The sequence below is a fragment of the Lycium ferocissimum genome, chromosome 5, assembly GCF_029784015.1.
Source record: "Lycium ferocissimum isolate CSIRO_LF1 chromosome 5, AGI_CSIRO_Lferr_CH_V1, whole genome shotgun sequence".
In the NCBI taxonomy this organism is placed as follows: domain Eukaryota; kingdom Viridiplantae; phylum Streptophyta; class Magnoliopsida; order Solanales; family Solanaceae; genus Lycium; species Lycium ferocissimum.
The window spans coordinates 22,840,323-22,848,004 of record NC_081346.1 but is presented as its reverse complement, the minus strand read 5'-3'; the positions used below and the strand labels follow the sequence as shown (position 1 = coordinate 22,848,004).

At 35.0% G+C, this 7,682-nt stretch overlaps 2 non-coding genes across 2 annotated transcripts; both read left to right on the top strand.

Moving 5' to 3' along the window:
- The first annotated feature begins 487 nt into the window (after window positions 1-487).
- LOC132058691 (small nucleolar RNA U3) lies at window positions 488-704 on the top strand. The gene has a single exon (XR_009415408.1). It is a non-coding gene; the product is annotated as a small nucleolar RNA U3 (small nucleolar RNA).
- A 385-nt stretch (window positions 705-1,089) lies between these two features.
- LOC132058690 (small nucleolar RNA U3) lies at window positions 1,090-1,303 on the top strand. The gene has a single exon (XR_009415407.1). It is a non-coding gene; the product is annotated as a small nucleolar RNA U3 (small nucleolar RNA).
- The last annotated feature ends 6,379 nt before the right edge of the window (window positions 1,304-7,682 follow it).

Sequence of the window (7,682 nt, the reverse complement as noted above, 5' to 3'; positions counted from 1 at the left end):
TTGGAGATTGCACAAAATATTGTCAGAAAACTATTGGAAGAAGAAGAGAATAATAGAGTATTTTTTATGATGGAAAAGCTCAAAATTGGTGTGGTTTATATAAGTCAAAAATATGAAAGGTCAAAGAATGACTTAATGAATCATTAACCCGGCAATTAATAGGGCTTAATGAGTCATTAATTTGGTCATTCAAATCAACAATTAACGCAGCCATTAAAAGAAAATTGAAGTGGTTGTTACAAGAACTAATTTTTTAACATATTTATATTCTTTGCATTACACAATAAAAGAAAAGGTGGGATTAATCCCAACAATCCCCCACTAATGCAAAAATAAAGAGTAAGAACAAATTATGGGCAAAAGGAAGGAATATGTACTTAAGTGTTAATATCTTTCGATTTGAATTAACATGTAGTGAAATGAGACAACAACTAATATTCATAAAGTGAAGTACTCTTGAACTGAATGGACATAAGTCGAGACCCCCATAACCTTACTTGAACAAGATCTGTTCTATAGGCTCGTACCACTGTATCCTTGAGTTCTAAGGAGACAGGAAACTAAGTCTGGTGGATGACTCGTGGCCATTGGACCAGACCGTGATTAATAGCTTCCACGGCCCCTCGGGTCCTGGCACCGTAAATGATCATTCTCTGCTCCAATTGTGGTGCTGGAATGCTCTGTAGGCGTCGCGACGTGAGACCTTCAAACATTTACCTGAATTGCCTAGAAATTGGAAGGAAAGAAGAACTTTAAAAAAAAAAAAAGATGACTTTTCTATGTGTAAGACAGATTTATACAGGTTGAAAATCTGAAGGGTTCAAAAAGGATCTAGTAGCCATTGTACTCTGCCTTCTTGGTGAACTACTTACACATACAAAAGTCATCTCTTTTTTTCTTGAAAGTTCTTCTTTCCTTCCAATTTCTAGGCAATTCAGTTTACACAAACTGAAATGAAGAAAAAGGAAGGAACATGTAGTTAAGGTTTAATATCTTTCGATTTGAATCAACACATAGTAAAGTGAGGCAACAACTAATATCCATAAAGTGAAGTACTCTTGAACTGAATGGACATAAGTTGAGACCCCCATAACCTTACTTGAACATGATCTGTTCTATAGGCTCGTACCACTGTATCCTTGAGTTCTAAGGAGACAGGAAACTAAGTCTGGTGGGTGACTCGTGGCCATTGGACCAGAGCGTGATTGATAGCTTCCATGGCTCCTCGGGTCTTGGCACCGTAAATGATAGTTCTGGGCTCCAATTGTGGTGCTGGAATGTTCTAATAGCTGTCTGACAGACTCTTCAAATATTTACCTGGATTGCCCAAAAATTGGAAGGAAAGAAGAGATGACTTTTCTATATGTAAGTAATTCACCAAGAAGGCAGATTTATACAGGCTGAAAATCTGAAGGGTTCAAAAAGGATCTATTAGCCATTATAAATCTGCCTTCTTGATGAACTACTTATACATAGAAAAGTCATCTCTTCTTTTCTTGAAAGTTCTTCTTTCCTTCCAATTTCTGGGCAATTCAGTTTACACAAAGTGAAATGAAGAAAAAGTAAGGAACATGTACTTAAGTTTTAATATCTTTCGATTTGAATTAACACGTAGTGAAATAAGGCAACAACTAATATCCATAAAGTGAAGTACTCTTGAACTGAATGGACATAAGTTGAGACCCTTATAACACATACTATATCCTTAATTTCGTGCAAACTTCGCGATACTAGCACAGTGTGTTACATCTCGGAGATTTCGGATTGTTGCCTTGTGGGTAGACTAATGCGAGCTTAAGGTGAATGAGGAGTCCTTACGAGATTAAGGAAAGTATTAGATAGCTTAAAGTGTGTACCATAGGATTTTGAAGTCATATGAATATGTGAAACTAAGTTCGTTGAAGGAAGCGAAGTGTAAGTCATGTTTGAGAAGATTTCATAGCAATTGAGCTAATAATTATTTAGTAGTGTCTTGAGAGAGAGATATAGGTCTCCTTAGATGTTTAATGAAGTGTTGTACAAGTGCCACGAAGGTTCCACAAAGATTGGAAGTCAAACGAATCAATGAGAGAAAGTTCGGAAAAATGGTGGGTTATACGACCACTTATACGGTCCGTATAACTTTGTACGATCCGTATAATGGTCCGTATGACATTCCAGAGAAGGGTCAATCCCTGGTGGGATTATATGGTCACTTATACGGACCGTATAAAGTTATACGAACCGTATAAGTGTCCGTATATATATATATATATATTTATATATATTTTATATTTTATATATATATATATATATATATATGACCCAAGTTGTGTGTGTGTGTGTTCATTTCCCATATTCTCCACAAACCCTTGAGAGCTCTAGAACCCTTCCATACATATATTCCACTCAAACTCAAGAGAAATCAAAGATCAAGAGGCAATAATCAAGATATCCATGTGTTGGAAGACTTGCTAGGGTTAGTAGACTTCAAGGAATTCTTGGGTATTGAAGCTAGGGTTTTCATACAAGTTGATAACTTGCGCTAAAGCTCATTCCTTTGAGATAAAAAGTTAGTTTTCATGCTAATTCCATGTTATTAAGAATGCTTAGTTGTTGAATAACTTGAGTGAAAAGAGAAAGTAGAAGATGAGGCCTAAATGTAGATTTCATGATATTTTTGAGTAGTAAACTGCCTTGAGTCATGATTCTTAGTATGCTATGGATATAATCTTGCTATGAAGGGTATTAATGATGACAAGGAAGTATTGTATAAAATTGTGGAAAGGGTGGATGTGAAGTTGTTGATGTAAATTGAATATGAGAATGAATTTTGGAGACTTAATTGAAAATGACTACTTGAGTATGATGTTGTGGATGTTATTATGGTTGTTTAGGAGTTGTTTTGCGATATGGTGGAAGTCGATGAAATAGGGGAAATGCTGCCCAATTTTTGTTAGCTCATGAGTTGTTCTAGTTTGAATTCAAGAGTGTCTTTAAGACTTAACCATGGTATGAATCCTTTTAAATGTAGATTTCTCAAGCCTTGGCGGTGAACGTTAGATAGTTAAGAAGACAAAGAGGTATGTAAGGCTAACCCTTCTTCTTGGGGCATGTTTCCATTTGTCGTATACCTTCACATGAATTCCATAACGTCTTCCATAATGACTTCATTTCCTAGAATCATTAAAGCTTACGATTCTTGATATTCTCGCTGACACTATTGGTCCCATCCTATGATAGTTGATCTTGGAAAGATATAATGAAAATGACGATGATGATGTTGATGATACTTATGTACTCCTATGTATATGTGTATATATATATATATATATATATATATATATATATATATATATATATATATATATATATATATATATAATATATATATATATATATATATATCTAAGTATGGCTATTAAGAACACCGAGCTTATATGGCCGGGTACGGATACGATCGAGTCTCGAAAAGGCCGGGTACGGATACGATCGAGTCTCGAAAGGGCCGGGTACGGATACGATCGAGTCCCAAAAGGGCCGGGTACGGATACCACCGAATCCCGAAAGGGCCGGGTACAAATAATACCGAGCCTATATGGTCGGGTAGGACGTTGTATTGTACTGTAAGTTATTGCATATGTAAGCATGCGGATGTAAGAAGTGTTTCTTTTAGAAAAAGGGTAAGAAAATATGATGAATGTCGCTAGAGGTATAAATGGCTCTATCCTCCCATGACTTTTTTATCTTATGTTATTTCTCATGCTTCCATTATGTTATTGATTATGCTTTACATACTCAGTACATTATTCGTACTAACGTCCTTTTATTTGTGGACGCTGCGTCATGCCCACAGGTGGACAGGGAGATAGACTTGATCCTTAGGCTGCTTATCCAGAGTGCTTAGAGGAGCTCCATTTGATCCGGACCTGCAGCAGTTTATACTATTCTTTTGAGTATATACATATGGGCGTGGCGGGGCCCTGTCCCGTCTATTCGATGATGTCTCATACTCTTCTTAGAGGCTCGTAGATAGTTGTGTACAATTAGATGTCTCTTAGTCTTGTCGGCTTATATTTTGTATATCATTGTGTCAGCCTCGTCGGCTTGTATATATGTATATGGGCATATTCGTTGATGTTGATATGAAAAGTGCCTTAGCCAATGGAAATGGCATTATTGATGCGTTGAGATTGTTAGCAAGCCATGTGGCTCACCTGGATATGATTGTGAAAGTATGATAAGAGGTGCCCGGTGGGTTACTTCCGGGTGCCCGTCATGGCCCTATCAGTTTGGGTCGTGACACAGTGCTTTTATAGACATGCACCAAACCTCAGGTCTCTACAGAATGCTCTAGAAAAATAGCCCAAGTTTTTCATAAAAGAAGACCAAACCTTTACACTTACATAGGTGATCCCATCAAGTCTGTCTCAAATAGACTACCTTAAGGCTATGGAATCATTAAGAGCAGAATAAGCTCAACCTTCTCATATCAAGCGACGAAGCCATTAACTGCTTCTCAATAGCACCGCCACAACTGGTTATGGAAACATTAAGAGTAAAACTCAAGTAAATCCATCAATTGCATCTCAAATGCACCTCCACAACAGGATATGGATTAAGAGTAAAACTCTACCTTACAGATCACTGTCACACGCCATAGGGATAAGAAATTTAGTGTATTTTGACGGCCTATATGGCTTCGTTTGATAACAAACGGGTATCCACCATATTGCCTCAATCCATAGGCTTTAGTCATATCCCCTCAACGTTTCAAGGATTATTCTCTTTGCCAAATTTTTGGTAAAGAATCCGCCAAATTTTAATTTCTTTCGTACCACATAAATTCCAAGGGAATTACTCCAAGCTTCAATAATTGCTTGACACCATCATGTCTAATGTAAATGAGTCCTTTTTTTCCCATTGTACACACTATTCTTAGCAATTTCAATTGCCTCCTTTGGGTCGCAATAAAAAAAAAAACCGGTGTAGCTTATTTCCCACAGTAGCACATCAGTCAATATTGAAGCTAAAAAACAATTCATCATATACAAATAATAACATATGAGTTATTTCAAAACTAGTATATGTACTTGTAACACTTTTTTTAAAGCATTCTTAAGTTTGCAAATCACATTTTTCTCATTTCATTAACCCCTACTCTTTTGCGAATTTGATAAAATGTTACACTCATGAAAATATCAGACATTAACGAAGAAGTTTTAGGTAAAAGATAATTTTACCTTTTCATCTCTTGAGTTTGATAGGTAGAAAAGTGTTTTACCTTTTCAACTCACAACAAAGGTTGTAGAGAATTTCTACCTTGATATCCGTTGATTTTCTAAGTCTTCATCACCTTGACATCCACAAAAGAGATGTAATGTATCTTTCCACCTCTACTAATTGTGCTCTTGAAATTAGTTAAGTCCAAATGCACTAGTTCAACCAATTCTATTTTTCTACTAGTGACAGACTTAAAAGGCTTTTGCTATGTTTTGTTTCTACACAAATTGGGCACTTAAAAAATTCATCAACATTCAACGCAGGAATTAAATCCATATTTCTAAGTCTTTTAACAGAAGCAATAACATGACATAGCCTGCCATGCCACAAATCAATAAACTAAACAATATAAGCAGAACTGGGAGTACTTTTCATTATTAATGATCTCTTAAGGACTAGAGAAATTCACATTTTCAGTTATTAAACGTCCTTCACAAGAGACATTGAAAAAATATCACTCTTTAGAGGATAAATATTTTGAAAATCGTAGCATTTCAAAGAAATCAATCAAGCAAGTTATTAGCATTTTCATTCATGACTAAAAATATTTACCACAACTAAATCATGGTTACAATAGCTTTGCCAACACAATGATTTCATTAATTAAAATAATCAAAACATTCTCAAAAGAAATCTTTACTCCAACATTTCCTAATAATTCCACATCAACCAAGTTGGTTCACATATTGGAAATGTCGAACACCCAAGTTAAAGCGAAATTTTTTTTCCTCAAGAATTTGAGTAATTCGTGAATCACTAAACTAAATAAATTCTTCTCCTTCAACTTGGGTGTAGAATACAAACTAATATAAGTGAGCACAAGTGCGCGCAACAACACCAAAGTCTAACACCCAATTTCTCACATTGGCCATAAAATTCACTTGAAATGACCACAACAATAATATCATCAGTTTCAACATAATTTACTTTTGACTTGGCATGATTGTCAATTTTCCAACTTTATTTCTAAATTGAGGAATATGCTGGCATGAATCACCACACACAAAATAATTGCTAATTTTGTTAAAGAAATTCATATTCACACGATCACAAATTTGTAGAAGAACGATCAAGAATAGATATGATCCTTCCAATTTAAATATTTCACATCATTCCATAACTTGTAGTTAAACTTCACATGATTTACACACCACAAGCATGAGCCAATCAAGTAAGCACAAATCTAATTTTTTTTATTCGCAACATTAACACAATGAACCCTTTATTAGTTTTCCTGAAACGTGCCAATTAGACGATTTCGAGAACGTCGCAGAATAGGAATGGTTTCAAATTAACTCAAGACATAAACCATACCTCCTTATAAAAGGCTCCTGTTATACTCACAAAAATCCTATCCGATCTGAAATAAAGTTCACTGGTTCATCTCTATCTACATTACTAATCACTACTCACAAATTTTCTAATTTTCCAGAACTTTTTGATAATAAGTTTCTTTAAAAAAAAATTGATAAATATTGTGCTCTACAAAAATTATGGTCTCTCTCTTAATAAAGACAAGAAAACAATATCATTGTACTCATAAATCAAAAGCTCTATGTTCATGCCAGTACTAATAACAAAGGTTAATCTATAAATTAACACAAATTGCACATTGAATCTCTACTAGTTAAATTATCCAAACTCAAAAGTTCCTTCTTTTTTTTTTTTCATGACTACATTGTTAGAGAGGAAATAAAAGTATTTTATCTTTCATCACCAAAATATGTATAGAATTATTTTACATCTTCATATGCTACAGACACTACTAAAAAACTGTGAAAAGCGACCTACAAAAAGCGACCTCAACGAGGTCGGAAAAAAAGTGACCTCATGAGGTCGGTACAAGCATGTTTTTTTTATTTTGTAATTTTTATTTTACAAAAAACTAACCTAAAAGGGTCTCTCTAATTTAATAATAAATTCAGAAAAATACATTACCGACCTCATGAGGTCGCTAATGCGACCCACAAAACAATACGACCACACGAGGTCCGTAAATTTTTAAAGGAATTAAATGTATAATTAATTGAGCGACCACACGAGGTCGGAATGCATAAATTAAAAAAAATTAAAAAATTCTATGATTAGCGACCTCGCGGGAATTCGAAAAATTTTAAAATAAATAATAATTAAATTACATTAAGCGACCTCGCGTGGTCGGTAAATCAAATTAATATCACGGTCTGTCAAATTTTTCCCATTTCTTATTTCACTCTCTCTCCCTCAACGTTCTCTCTCTCTCTCTCTCTGCTCGATCGATCGGCCATCGCCCATCTCCATCGTCCCTATCCCCAGTCTCCGCCGTCGCCACCCACCGAAAAAATATCCTTTGTTACATCAAAGCTATTACCGAATTAGGGTTTAAACATCTTCTCCCTATTTGCACTTTGGTAAGTATCCCTTTAATTAATTATATGATT